This window comes from Ambystoma mexicanum, chromosome 10, assembly GCF_040938575.1.
Source record: "Ambystoma mexicanum isolate Mex_15411 chromosome 10, UKY_AmexF1_1, whole genome shotgun sequence".
Lineage (NCBI taxonomy): Eukaryota > Metazoa > Chordata > Amphibia > Caudata > Ambystomatidae > Ambystoma > Ambystoma mexicanum.
Window position 1 is genome coordinate 369,370,448 of NC_090932.1, and position 15,677 is coordinate 369,386,124.

A 15,677-nucleotide genomic window follows, 5' to 3' on the forward strand; every position below is an offset into this window, starting at 1 on the left:
CGTCTCAAACCCTGTATAGGGTATAAAGTAAAGGCGAGGGAAATAAGATGATCACTATGTGTATACAAAGGTGCAATGTTGACTAGTCTGAATGTTGTTTGTTGAGCAGAAATATCGAAGAGTGATAGAAGCTGTGGAAAAATTGAAAAAGTTGAGGAGCAACACTGACTGAGCGTAGCAAACTATTGGCGCCAATCAAGAAAATCGATATATCGAATAATAAAATAGTTAAACTGTTGAATTTAGAGGCTTGAGCAGCAATTGATGGTTCATGCTCATGTTTGTTGTTTTAAAACATTGAAAAGTGGAGATTTAAACAAAAGTATGACGTTTATTTAACAGTCTGGTAAGTACTGACTGTTAAGTGAGAGAATCATTGTCAAAAGCGGTATTGCAACACATGATCACATACTTGCACGCTGCGTACACGGGGAAGAAATTAGAGAACAGATTAGCTATTCTAGAGCTCTGTAAAATGTACCAAAAAGAAAGAGAAGACCCACCACCTGAGGATTTGATGCTTAGTCAGCATAAGGAGGAAGGTGTTGACCCCTCAGCTACCCTTACCCCACCCGAAACAAAAGGTGCTAGTACGGAAGAAATAGAGTTATATCCTTTAAAGGAGTTGAAAATGGTGACGGGGTATAGTAATCCGATATGTGCTTACAGTAGTGGCGATAATACAGAGGAGAAAAAGGGAAAATAAGACATCTATAAGATCTTACAAGACAAAGAATAAAGGAGTGAGCAGTTGAATCTGTTGACAGAAACGGACAGGAAGATTAAGAGATGGAAAGGAGAGAAGGATAAAGCTGACGAGATAGCACTCATGCAGAATGAATGGATGGGAGGACAGAATTTACTTAAAATAGATGGGAAAAGTATCGAGGAAGTTGGGCAAAGAGTACATAAAGACGAACAAGAAAGAAAAGACAAGGAAAGAGAGAAGAGATTGAAAGAATACGAGCAGAAATGGAAGAGCAGGGAGCGACGAGAACAGATGTATTAAGAGAAGCAAGAGAAAAAAGAACAGGCAGAAGAACAAAGAAAGTATGACTATATACAGAGAACGATAGAAGATAGGGATAGAAGGGAAAGGAAGAGAGAAGAGGAGGAAGCGCAAAGACTAAGGAACATTAAAGAGACGAAGGGGAGAAGAGGAAAGAAGGGAAGGAATAAGGAGAGGAGAAGAACAATGGAAAGAGAAAGAAAGAATTAGAAGGGATGCGAGAAAGCAAAGAGAAATAGCTGAAGAAATTGATACCGGTCTCATTCATAAGGAACCAGTGGGGCTGAGCCCAGAAATACGATGGGACAGAATAGAAGAGATTCTACCAATAAAGGAAGCAATGCCAGCGGCATCTAGAGAGGTATGGAAGACAAATGATTTTATGCGGCAAGCATTCTAGAAAGATATACAAGGTCTATCAACAGTTAAAGGAAGGTAGCAAGTATGGAATTCAAGGGAAATGTGATCAATTCCTAGTATTTCAATTACAAAGTGTAGAAGAAAATCTGTTCAATCACAGACGTTTAGCATTGTCTTTAAGTAGACTGAATCTGGATAAGAGTGAAGGGAATGATAGTCATACTAGTTGGGGAATAGACATGTCAGACAAGGAAAGAAAGTGCAGTCTTGGGGTAGAAGGAGGGAGCGCGTGCGCCCCTGAAGGAAGTCTGCAAATGGATAAAGAAGAGAGATGGAACAGCCTAAAGATAGGATGCCAGATCCCATAGTATATCCAGAGCATCCCTGAGGACGATCATATAGTGAGGAGGGAGAGTCGCTGCCATATATGAGCAGGATAAGGTTGTTACCCATAAGGAGATAGACAGGAACGATCACCCCTGCCATAGAAAGACTAATGATGGGATACAACTCTGGGATGTAGTTCACTCAGTTTCCCTTATTGGAAAAGTGGGAGCAAGACGACAGCATATCCCATGGCCACAGATGGATAAGGATAATTTAAGGTCTAAGCTTCCGAGTTTGACTGGGAAATGGATATATGAATTAGAAAAAATGACAGGAGGAAACACGTTGGCCATAGGGGACATAAAAACTCTTGTGGCAGCTATTCTTGGAAAGAGGGCTGATTACATATGGGGAAGAGCCGGATATTCAAGTGTGACAGCACGGGAATACAGTGCATGATGGAGCGATGTTTAATAATTGTAGAGCAGATGTTTGGAGGGCTCTTAGGGTCCAGTATGCCAATACATCAGATATGGGTGTAAATATGACATGTAAGATGAAGGAAGATGAAGACCATATTGCTTACATTCAGGATACTCAGGAGAAATGGCAGCTTGAAACTCGCGAGCCGTAAGAAAAGACAGTACCATTAATTTACCACATTTTATGCCAGGGGTTGCCTGAGCCAGTAGAGAGGCAGATGAAAAAACAAGTAGGGATGGAAGCGAAGCCATGGGCTGAGTTACAGCTGAAGATAGTACACCCTTGACGGTTATTACAAGAGAAAAATAAGAAGAAAGATGAGAATAGGAACATCGAGGAAGCCAAATTAGTTCTAAAATAATTGTCAAACTTGGCTATAGAAGTGGCCGTATTGACAAGTGGAGAAGGATTGGGAATGCAGGAAGCAATAGGTGCATCGCAGGCGAGTAATCTGCACCCGATGGATCAAAGTGGATATGGGTTCATGCCACAGGCAGAGGTGTAGGCTATAGGGGAAGAGGAGGTGGATTCCAAAATAATCAAGGTGGGTTTCAAGGTACGCAGAATGAGAACCATAGTACTCAAGGAGGATATAACTAAGGAGGGGCTTGTCAGACAGACACCCCAGTATGTTGGACTTGTGGAGGACAGGGCATATTGCGCACATAGGTGGAAGCCAAGTGAATGTACAAAATGTCCAATTTTCAAGAGTGGAGACAGCTTATCCTCCACCATATAGCACACAGACTAGAGATGGCTTTACACAAGATCACATATTTTATCAGAAACAAGCGCTGCGAGTACAGCAAGTACAACACTTGGAACAAGTGCAAATGAATCCACCATGTGGAAGATAACAAGGAATACAGAACTACAGTTGATGTTTCTAGGATGGGAGAAGGAACAGCCGTCCTTATGGATTGATATTGGGCTTGTGGGTCTATGGCCTACATGAAGTTGCCCACGGATTGGGTTGGAGTATGCTCTTTGGTGCTCAATCATCTTCCAGCATTAGTGATTCCTCATAGTGACCTGAACATTGGAAAATTTCCAAAAGAGGATACACATTTGAGAAAAGGAAGATTGCTTGAACTTCTCAATCGGATCAGAAGAGGGAATTATTTCTCAGCCAAATCAAGAGCAGCATATGACTCCATTCCTAATGAACACAGGTTGTTCAGCAAGACTCCCTCAATATTTATGACTGTATTCATGCCAGGGATCGAAACGATGGGCAACGCCAAGTGGCTGCAGATTATGAGATAGGAGCTTCTGCAGAAAATCAATGCCGCCATAAAGGGCTTCAATGCTATCAAGGAAGACCTGAGGGGCATACGACTAATGACCCTGCAGAACAGATATGTTCTTGATATGATCACAGCGATGGAAGGAGGAGTTTACACACAAATTGGGCCTTCATGTTGCAGGTTCATACCTTCTCATGAAGACGAGTATGGGACTTTGACAGAGGCCATAATAATGTTGTTAACAAACCGGCATAATAAGATGGAAGACGAGGCAGTGGACATTGAGGATGACAGTTGGTTTGCTTCCCTATTCTCATGGATTCCACAGTGGTTGGCAAACATATTCAAGATTCTTGGAGCGATATTGGTGATAGTAATGTTTGGATTCTGTGTGATCAGGATAATGATTGCCCAATGCAAGAAAACAGCAAAAAAGGATCATTATAGATGTCGAATCTGGATTTGGACCCAAGGAATTGACGGATTAAGAAGTCAGAAAATATATAGGGGCCAGCATCGTAGCACCCGAAGGAACAAAGTTTCTGTATCCAAAGAATCATAAGAAGTGCCTGGGATGATGAGTCTATTGTAATCCAAATGTACAATGCAACTATATGATTTGGAGTGTAGATGAGCATGTCAAATCAGCCAGCTCACAGATGGGGGTGATGAAGATCTGGACTCGAAGAACCACTTCTTCTAGAGAAAATATCAAGATGTGGAGACAATTGAGGAGGTGGTCGAGGACTCGACCAGAGTGGGGAATATAGAGGACCAGTTACATGACATGCCTCTGCAGGAAATCCTGCCCCTACCTCCTATATGTTGGAAGCTGGAGATCATGCCATGTTTGCCACCAGCAGTTGCACCAATACTGCATTGGGTACTCAGAAGAAGGTACCCACTGAGAAAACCGTATTGAATGTATTCCTGAAGAGATGATAATCTGAGGGAGGACCTCCCTGAAGGAATATAAAAAGGACCAAAGAGAGAAGACAGTGACATCACAAGAAACATGTGTGACGCCTCGAGAATACTGGCTATAGAGAATGCATGGATTTTACAGAAACTGATGACAAACTTAAGAATCGATTAAACTTTCATATGTGAAAAGAAGATTGTATGTGTATGAAGTGCTGCAGAAGATCAACCTTTCAATAATTGTACCAATTCTGAAATGCAAGTAGACTAAGTCATTATCAAAGCTGGCTGTATCTAGTAAATAGACTGCAGGCGAAGCCACCATTGTATAGGGGCTGGACATCAGTGTCATGAATTTAGAAAAGCCAGGACCCATGGAAAGGAAAGGCGAGAATTGTGTTGCAGCAAAGAATAAGTTTAGATGGTTGAAGCGCATGGTGAGGCTGTCTGGCCTGGTATCAAAACTGAAGCAGACAAGGTCGGTTATCTATTCTTGAAAGCAGTAAACATGCGAAAGATGAATCATCCCCTGTCAAGGTGCAAAGAAAGAACAGCAAGAGTAGCAAGTTTTATTCATTGAAGACATTTAAATGTTGCAAAATGGAACAAATCGTTGTCTCCTGTCACGTGAGGAAAGGATGGAAATAGAGTTTCAGGTAATTCGGACCTGCAACAGGGCTTCACCGACCATCCAGGAGTTGCAGCAGTACTCTTCCTTCCTCTCCTCTTCGGTTCTTTCGTTCCAGTGGTCGACTCTGCTTTCCAAGCCGCAGAGACCTGCTTTTGAACAGTTTTCCCCCAATTCACTCACACAGCAAGGTGGCTGTCCTTGCCGGACAGCCAGCTGGCCAATCACGCCAGAGTGCATTCAGGTCTCCTAGAAGACTAAGCACAGGGAGTTTCGGGCACCTCCCTCACATCCTGTCTACCCCAGACACCCCAGCGCCAGAGGAGGGCTTCAGCACTGAAGCCTGCCAAAGGCCAATGAACAAAGGGACCATACCTGGTTTGGTGCGCAGAGACAAAGACAAGAAGGAACTTTCCTAAAAGAAATGGCGAAAAAATATGACTGGATTCTGTTTTTACAGATAGGTCTGGGGCACCATATTGAAAAACATGGCTGACCCGATTTTTAGCTACCGTTGTTAGTGGTCGGGAAAATCATGGTAGTTGATCTAAACCACTGCCACCAGCCATTTAAAGTAGGAAAGGGTAAACTTAGTGTTTTGACTCAGGGGAAGCTAGGCAACCTCTCCAGAACTCTATGGGAAGATAGTGTGTGCTGGGTCAGTAGATTTAAAGAGACTAGTAAATTCAATTTAACTTTACATGCTCTGGGAGACGGTAGTCAGTCCCAGAGAAGGTATTTAAACCTTGGGAAGTCTGAAGGACAACCCTGTGCCACTAAACTAAAGGTGCTGTGTGACACACAGAAAAAGATGATGCCTATGGAGTTGTTTTAAAACTCCATAACCAAAGAACATAAAAGTAAAACACATTGAAAATGAAAAGTTCAAAGCCCCAAAATATAGCAAAAGAGCTGGAGGGCTCTAAGGTAGAGGGATTCTAGCACTTGTGTGAGAAATCTCCCTAACAAAGAGAAAAGGTAGCGCCTAGGAGCCCTGACTCTAGGGAGTTTCAGAATGAGACTTCGCAAATCCCAGCGGGGGTAGAGCAGAAACATATAACGTGTAATCAGGATTACGCAAGGTGACGTCTCAAACCCTGTATAGGGTATAAAGTAAAGGCGAGGGAAATAAGATGATCACTATGTGTATACAAAGGTGCAATGTTGACTAGTCTGAATGTTGTTTGTTGAGCAGAAATATCGAAGAGTGATAGAAGCTGTGGAAAAATTGAAAAAGTTGAGGAGCAACACTGACTGAGCGTAGCAAACTATTGGCGCCAATCAAGAAAATCGATATATCGAATAATAAAATAGTTAAACTGTTGAATTTAGAGGCTTGAGCAGCAATTGATGGTTCATGCTCATGTTTGTTGTTTTAAAACATTGAAAAGTGGAGATTTAAACAAAAGTATGACGTTTATTTAACAGTCTGGTAAGTACTGACTGTTAAGTGAGAGAATCATTGTCAAAAGCGGTATTGCAACACATGATCACATACTTGCACGCTGCGTACACGGGGAAGAAATTAGAGAACAGATTAGCTATTCTAGAGCTCTGTAAAATGTACCAAAAAGAAAGAGAAGACCCACCACCTGAGGATTTGATGCTTAGTCAGCATAAGGAGGAAGGTGTTGACCCCTCAGCTACCCTTACCCCACCCGAAACAAAAGGTGCTAGTACGGAAGAAATAGAGTTATATCCTTTAAAGGAGTTGAAAATGGTGACGGGGTATAGTAATCCGATATGTGCTTACAGTAGTGGCGATAATACAGAGGAGAAAAAGGGAAAATAAGACATCTATAAGATCTTACAAGACAAAGAATAAAGGAGTGAGCAGTTGAATCTGTTGACAGAAACGGACAGGAAGATTAAGAGATGGAAAGGAGAGAAGGATAAAGCTGACGAGATAGCACTCATGCAGAATGAATGGATGGGAGGACAGAATTTACTTAAAATAGATGGGAAAAGTATCGAGGAAGTTGGGCAAAGAGTACATAAAGACGAACAAGAAAGAAAAGACAAGGAAAGAGAGAAGAGATTGAAAGAATACGAGCAGAAATGGAAGAGCAGGGAGCGACGAGAACAGATGTATTAAGAGAAGCAAGAGAAAAAAGAACAGGCAGAAGAACAAAGAAAGTATGACTATATACAGAGAACGATAGAAGATAGGGATAGAAGGGAAAGGAAGAGAGAAGAGGAGGAAGCGCAAAGACTAAGGAACATTAAAGAGACGAAGGGGAGAAGAGGAAAGAAGGGAAGGAATAAGGAGAGGAGAAGAACAATGGAAAGAGAAAGAAAGAATTAGAAGGGATGTGAGAAAGCAAAGAGAAATAGCTGAAGAAATGGAATGAAAAAGGAGACAATGAGGTCTTGATACCGGTCTCATTCATAAGGAACCAGTGGGACTGAGCCCAGAAATACGATGGGACAGAATAGAAGAGATTCTACCAATAAAGGAAGCAATGCCAGCGGCATCTAGAGAGGTATGGAAGACAAATGATTTTATGCGGCAAGCATTCTAGAAAGATATACAAGGTCTATCAACAGTTAAAGGAAGGTAGCAAGTATGGAATTCAAGGGAAATGTGATCAATTCCTAGTATTTCAATTACAAAGTGTAGAAGAAAATCTGTTCAATCACAGACGTTTAGCATTGTCTTTAAGTAGACTGAATCTGGATAAGAGTGAAGGGAATGATAGTCATACTAGTTGGGGAATAGACATGTCAGACAAGGAAAGAAAGTGCAGTCTTGGGGTAGAAGGAGGGAGCGCGTGCGCCCCTGAAGGAAGTCTGCAAATGGATAAAGAAGAGAGATGGAACAGCCTAAAGATAGGATGCCAGATCCCATAGTATATCCAGAGCATCCCTGAGGACGATCATATAGTGAGGAGGGAGAGTCGCTGCCATATATGAGCAGGATAAGGTTGTTACCCATAAGGAGATAGACAGGAACGATCACCCCTGCCATAGAAAGACTAATGATGGGATACAACTCTGGGATGTAGTTCACTCAGTTTCCCTTATTGGAAAAGTGGGAGCAAGACGACAGCATATCCCATGGCCACAGATGGATAAGGATAATTTAAGGTCTAAGCTTCCGAGTTTGACTGGGAAATGGATATATGAATTAGAAAAAATGACAGGAGGAAACACGTTGGCCATAGGGGACATAAAAACTCTTGTGGCAGCTATTCTTGGAAAGAGGGCTGATTACATATGGGGAAGAGCCGGATATTCAAGTGTGACAGCACGGGAATACAGTGCATGATGGAGCGATGTTTAATAATTGTAGAGCAGATGTTTGGAGGGCTCTTAGGGTCCAGTATGCCAATACATCAGATATGGGTGTAAATATGACATGTAAGATGAAGGAAGATGAAGACCATATTGCTTACATTCAGGATACTCAGGAGAAATGGCAGCTTGAAACTCGCGAGCCGTAAGAAAAGACAGTACCATTAATTTACCACATTTTATGCCAGGGGTTGCCTGAGCCAGTAGAGAGGCAGATGAAAAAACAAGTAGGGATGGAAGCGAAGCCATGGGCTGAGTTACAGCTGAAGATAGTACACCCTTGACGGTTATTACAAGAGAAAAATAAGAAGAAAGATGAGAATAGGAACATCGAGGAAGCCAAATTAGTTCTAAAATAATTGTCAAACTTGGCTATAGAAGTGGCCGTATTGACAAGTGGAGAAGGATTGGGAATGCAGGAAGCAATAGGTGCATCGCAGGCAAGTAATCTGCACCCGATGGATCAAAGTGGATATGGGTTCATGCCACAGGCAGAGGTGTAGGCTATAGGGGAAGAGGAGGTGGATTCCAAAATAATCAAGGTGGGTTTCAAGGTACGCAGAATGAGAACCATAGTACTCAAGGAGGATATAACTAAGGAGGGGCTTGTCAGACAGACACCCCAGTATGTTGGACTTGTGGAGGACAGGGCATATTGCGCACATAGGTGGAAGCCAAGTGAATGTACAAAATGTCCAATTTTCAAGAGTGGAGACAGCTTATCCTCCACCATATAGCACACAGACTAGAGATGGCTTTACACAAGATCACATATTTTATCAGAAACAAGCGCTGCGAGTACAGCAAGTACAACACTTGGAACAAGTGCAAATGAATCCACCACAAGGGCAGTCGCAACAAGCCTCAATGCAGACACAGAAGTATGCAAACACAGCACAAGTAGTGACACCCCGAATAGGAGGTGTCACTGTGGTAGGAGGACATCTTTTCACAGTGACGGAATGAGCCTGTACCCACAATAAGACAGTTCACAGGGTGACTTGATGTGTTCAGTAGTATCTGTGACATCAGACCCCCAAGAGGAACCATAGGTCGATGCGACGATAGGAGGTAAATCCTTTTCTTTTCTTGTACACACGTGAGCAACTCTTTCGTGTATATGGGTGGTAAAATATCCAATGTCAGGAATTGCCGTGTATGCTCAAGGGTTATCTGGGGCTACGAATAAAGTTCCTTTTGCCAATGAATTACCAGCCTCTATAGGAGAATGTGACTTTTGTTTTAATTACATTTATTATACGCCCAGACCCTGAGGTATCTGGAGGGCGTTTCAATGTTTGGGAGCTTGGACTTTAAAACTACTACCCCCGGCTCTCACATTTTTGTAACGTGGGATTTCCAAGAGTGAGTTGGAATTAGATCTGAGTGATCTGGTGGTGGGTTTTTTAGTGACCACATTATTAATGTATTTAGGGGGTTTGTTAGCGATGCATTTATGTGTGATATAGAGCGTTTTGTAGCTCATTCTTGCTTCAACGGGCAACCAGTGGTGTTCTCTTCTGGGAGATATGATCGGATTTTTTGATGTCGAGTGCTGCTCGTAAGGCTTTATTCTGCATCAGTTGGAGCTTTGCTAAATTAGCATTGGATGTGCCTAGAATGAGTACATTACAATAGTCCACCTTTGATAGGATTAATGCTCTTGCTAATGTGACACAGTTTTTAGGAGAGAGAAATTTCTGACTAAGTGAGATGAGTTTAGCCGTGTAGGAAGTGGCTGAGGAGAGGGCATTGATTTGTTTTGACATGGTGAGGTTGGCATCTAGGTAAACACCCAAAGTTTTCACATGTTTGGATACTGGAATTATGGAACCATCGATTTTAAAGGCACCATAGTCAGCATGTAGTGTGGATATTTTAGTTGGGGGACCTACTATGAGCAACTCTGTTTTTTCGTCATTAAGACAGAGACTATTGTGGGCCATCCAATTTTGAATTAGTGCATAGATTTGGTTGATCATTATGGAGTCCTGCTCGTAAATGCCTGATAGGGGGATGAGGATCTGGGTGTCATCTGCGAAGTTAGTGTAGATGACACCCATAGCATCAAGGGCTGCGAATAATAACTTTGTGTAGGCATTATAAAGGGTGGGGGAGAGGCAAGATCCTTAGGGAACACCAATGGGGACTGGTATAGGGTCAGCCGACTCTTTAACCTTTGGTGATATGTGATGTTCTCTCAACTAGGAATCTTTAGAGAAACTGAAGTCTTTGTTGATGGTGGCGCACAGTTTATCATGATCTACTAAATCGAAAGCTGCAGAAAGATCTAGCAGCATAAGTAGGCAGAGTTTGCCTGATTCTCTAGAGGAGTCCATTAGGATTTTCAAATCCAGGAGTGCCGTTTCTGTGCTATGGTTTGGGCGAAATCCTGATTGTCAGGCTCCTAGGAGGTGGTGTTGCTCTAAGTGGTTTTGGATATGGATATATGCTATTTTATCTATTATTTTTAGGAGAAATGGGACCGTCGTTATGGGACGGTAATTGGTGGGAATGGATGTGTCAAGTCTAGTTTTTTTTAGTAGAGGTGTGACCCGGGCTTCTTTAACGCTGGCGGGGACTGTATTAGTGTGGAATGAAGCATTAATAAAGTTACTGATGATAGGTGTCAATGTAGGGGCACAGAGTTGGTCTTCTTTGCAATTGGAGGCTTTTAATTTGGATATGGCATCCAGTACCATTTCTTGTGAAACTGGCGAGAAGTGGAAAGGCTTACAGAGTTTGTCATTACATGGGTCCTTTACAAGGGAGGGCGTGATTTTACTTGCTAATGCTTGTCTTTTGTTGTATATTTTCATTTTGAGGAGTGACATTTTGGATGTTAAAGTATTTTGGATCATGTTACACCAGGTTTTACTGGTGTTAATCAGTGTGGTGTATTGACATGGATTTTCTAGTTCCCTAAGTATAATGAATAGGTCCTTTGAATTGGAAGTTGCGTTACTGATACTTAGGTTATAGGCATCCGCTTTATGGGTTATTATAGCTAGTTTGTATGCTTTGTTCGCTTCATTGAATGCTTTGGCAGAATCTGGTGAGTTTATTTTTTTAAACATGTGTTCAAGTGATCTTTTCGTTCGTCGTAAGATGACTAACTCATTATTGAACCAGAAACTGGACTGTTTAGTATCTCGCCGGGTTTTAGTAGTAAGAGCGGCTAAAGAGGCAATGGTATTTAAGAGACATTTTTGGTAGTGGTCTGCTAGGCAGATGGGGTTGTTACTCATTGGTAAGTTAACAGCCAATTCCTTCTTTAATGCTGCTGAGAGGTTTTCTTCTGTTAGTTTTTTTATATTTCTAGTTTTGTAAGTGGAAGCAGCTTTGGTTAAGGTCATGGGGTCGGTAGCTAGAGCATTGATGGAAAAGTTGATGATATGGTGGTTCGACCAGTCTGGTGGTTGGACAGACTCGATAGTAACTTGAATATTTAAGGTGAGGATCCAATCCAGTATTCCTCCTTTATTGTGGGTAGGGTCGTTGACCAGTTGTGAGAAATTCATTTCTTGCATGGCTGCAAGACAAGCTAATGCTTTCTGATCTTGCGGGTCCTTGAATCCAAGGTTAAGGTATCCAAGGATGATGCATTTAGTATTAGGTTTAATGATAGGTGTGAGTAGTAATGGGATATCTAAAACGGGGTGTGTGTTTTTAATTTGGTGATCTATAAACGATCAGGAGATTAACAGTGGTTTTAGGGTTAGCAGTAAGTTTGGCTAGAAGGAGTTCATATCCCTGTAATACATCAAGGGGGCAAACTCTGATTGGCAGGATGGATTTGGCTATGATGGCAACTCCACCTCCTTGAGTACTGATTCTGTCAGATCTAAGAATACTGTAGTCTGGGGGTAAGGCAATGGTGAGTAAGGGGCCTGATGCTGGATGTAACCAGGTTTCTGTTACTGCTAAAATGTCTAGTTGTTGATCAATGATAAGGTCATGTATTTCTGTATCATGTGCTCCAAGTGAGTGTGCGTTGATTAGTGCACATTTGAGGTTAGGTATGGAATCAGTGTATACTGAATTGGTTGGCGTTGTAGATAGTTGATCATTGGTATCTTTGTGCAGAATACATGGTGTTATAGGTGGCACTTCGGTTTGGTGGGCTTTGAGTGTGGCATGAGTTTTGGTGTGTGTATTAGAGCTTTGTGAGGGTTTAGACTTGAAGTGGATGTCTTTGGTTCTTGATCTAAGTCTATGGTATCTGTCAGTACCCTGGATCGGGGTAGGATTATTAGTGATGATACCTTTGGGCTGATTAATGGACGTGGCTATGCATACAATTGGGCAAGGCCGTAGACTAGCGGTGGCTTTAGTGTGGATATTAATTTCTTGATTGGGCTGTTAGGGGGAATGGCGACGTAGTAGGTAGGAACGGGGTGGGACAAGGGATGGGGTAGTGGCGTGGGCATCCGAGTTTAGCTAGACCATTTTCAAATGTGATAAAAGTTCCTCTTGAACAAGGAGTAGCGTTATGTATAATATGATATGGGAACATGACACCTATGATAAGGCCTAGCATGCTCAAATGGTCAGTAGATCTAAAAAATTGGTTCATGTGGGCAGTGTGAAGTGTAATGATTGAGGGGATACCATCTGGGTAAGGTCCACTTACTACAGGGAATCAAACATAAACATACAGACTATGAGACTAGCCCCTTAAGTAAGTTAAATGTCCTAGGGCAACCTAGGTACAAAGAGTTAGCATGAGGTATGTGTGATACAGTACTACTACAGCGGTTAGGTCGACAATTCTAGGTGATCAGAGGGTGAGGAGGCCTAATGGCAGAAGAATACCATCTAGATCAGGCTATTAGGAATGTACTCCTAAACCTATTCATATACTTGGCTATTACTACATTACTTCTAGTCAAGCAGCAGGGTAGTTGAGGATTAAAACGGTCATGAAAACATTAGAAATATGAGGTATACAGATGATTAACTGTCATACAAGCATTAGTAATATGATATACAGATGACAAGCAATTAGGAGTGCAGTGTGGCCTATAGCAGTTTGGACAATGAATAAGCAAGAATTGCAAAGAGTGGTCTGCCAGCAAGGTGTTGTAACCTGAGTAGTGCTTACGTTGATGGACGGAACCTGAGTATGGTTGCCAGAGAAGAGGCAGTAGGCAGTCAATTTAATTGGCATTAAATTATTGCACTCTAATCTCTGGGCATCAATGCTAAATGAATAGACATTTCAATATTTCAATGTGGTGGGAGGGTCGCTAGTATGTTAAGCTGTACATCGAAAGGGTTCAATATTACCCCAAAGTAAGGATATAATGATGCATAGATGGGCCTTCGTGGTACATAAGAGCTTGGTATGGCTGGGTCGTTCACTACTTATTCAAACAATTAGTATGGCTGAAGTGCCGTGATATGGGTGCATATAATGTCAACAATCCAGCTACAGTACACTTGATAGCTGAAAAATATGTCCTTGGTCGAGATGGTCGTGCAAATGAATGGTTTGGGCTGAAGAAGTACTTACAGATCTGCGGATTCCACTAGAGTGGTCACCAGTCACTGTGTCCTGCCACGGACAGCCGCAGACAGGCCCTTAAAAGCGCGGCCCTTTAGGGACAGCAGCCGGCTTCTGCCTCGGGTCAAGGGGTTCCATGGAAATAGTGCGGCACAGCCAATCAGCTGGTCGCTATGGAGGGTGGTCTGGGCTTCGGTAGTTTAGGGAAATAGTGCAGCCATTTTGGATTGGTCAGGCTGCATCAGAAAGATAATGGGAATATAATACAGCTTCCCTCGATTTCCCTGTGCTTACTTGCACACAAAGTGGATGATGGTAAAACGCTGTGCAGTGGCTCGTGAAGTGGAGTCAAATCTCACAATGCCTCGTCTGGTCCTACGATTGGCCGCTGGAGGGCTCCTGCCCTGCCGGCCGGGCTGATGAGAGAAGAAGGAGCTGGAAAATGCTGCATACAGGCTGTTAAGACCGCTGCCCTTTTTTCCTTTGTTATATTCAAGACAGCCAAAACTAAATATGACAATTTCATTTATTGATCAAGGGATAGTGTGCTCCACTCCAGGAATACACTATTTAAATGTGGGGGAATTTATACTGGCGTTCACAGGGCAAGTGGCTCTGCGAGGTGTTCCAGTAGATCCAGAGATTTTCCTGTATGGAGTGAGCATTCTACTGACATGACTATCTGGCTTGGTGGGAAAAATTGTGAAGATACCTGATGAGTTTTTGTTTAGACCACAAATACCTATGGATAAAGAGGGGGGACAAACTATTAATATAGAATTAGATGCAGCCATAGTACGAAGGGAAATGGCAATGCTCGAAGGAGTCGATGATGAGGCTAGACCCTGGAGAACAGTAATAGCTGACAAGGAAGGGTACAAATTGACTGACATAACTGATGACAACATGTTCAGGGAAGACCAAACAGATGATGAAGTGGTGTTGTTCATGAGCATCACATACTGGATAAGGATAGAAAAGAGGGAAGTCCCACAGTGAATGGCAATAATGCGGCAATGTCCAGCATTTTTTCAGTAAAACTTGGAAAAGGTGCCCAGCGTTCTTTGGACCACAGGCCCTTATGACATAGGTATATTGGAGAGAATAGGGGAAGATAAAATAAAGCTTGAGCCAGGAGCGATTTTATCTCAAGCAAAAGAGTACCCCATGTCTCGAGAAGCTGATGAAGGTATATTTCAGACCATTTCAGCAGTCATGAAACAAGTGATTCTGGTGCTATCAGAATCATCGTGTAATACCGCAGTGTATCCTATCAAAAAATCTAAGGGAGGGTTGTGGTGATTTATACAAGATATGAGACCGATTAACCAGATTGTAGATGCAGAGTTTCCTTTAGTTCCAAATCCGACGACGATACTGTGCAGTATCCTGGTGGAGGCTGGATATTTCACAGTGATCGATTTAAAGAATGCGTGTTTCTCGATCCCGTTGCAAAAGTGCTCAAAAGACTTAAATTCCTTTACCTTCCAACAAACTTGACTGAAACATATTAGGCTGCCCAAGGCTAATGCAAGTCCCCATCGATCTTTAATTGAGTTCTACAGATGGATTTAGGCAATATAGATCTCAAAAGTGCAGTGATAAAGTACGTAGATGACATTTTAATTTGTAGCACCACAGAAGACAAGATTCCATTCAGTTGATGACTAGTCTAGCAGACAAGGGATATAGTGTAAACAAGGAGAAGCTACAATACTGTCAAGAAGAGGTGTTATACATAGGTCAGTTGATTTCACATGAAGGAAAGAAAGTGACACCTAAGAGAGCCAAGGCAATTATAAAGACGTCAAAACCAAATATAGTGAAGCATATGCCACAGTTTTTGGGATGCAACTACTTTAGAGCCTGTGTGTTTGATTACAGTACGTACACAAGACCACT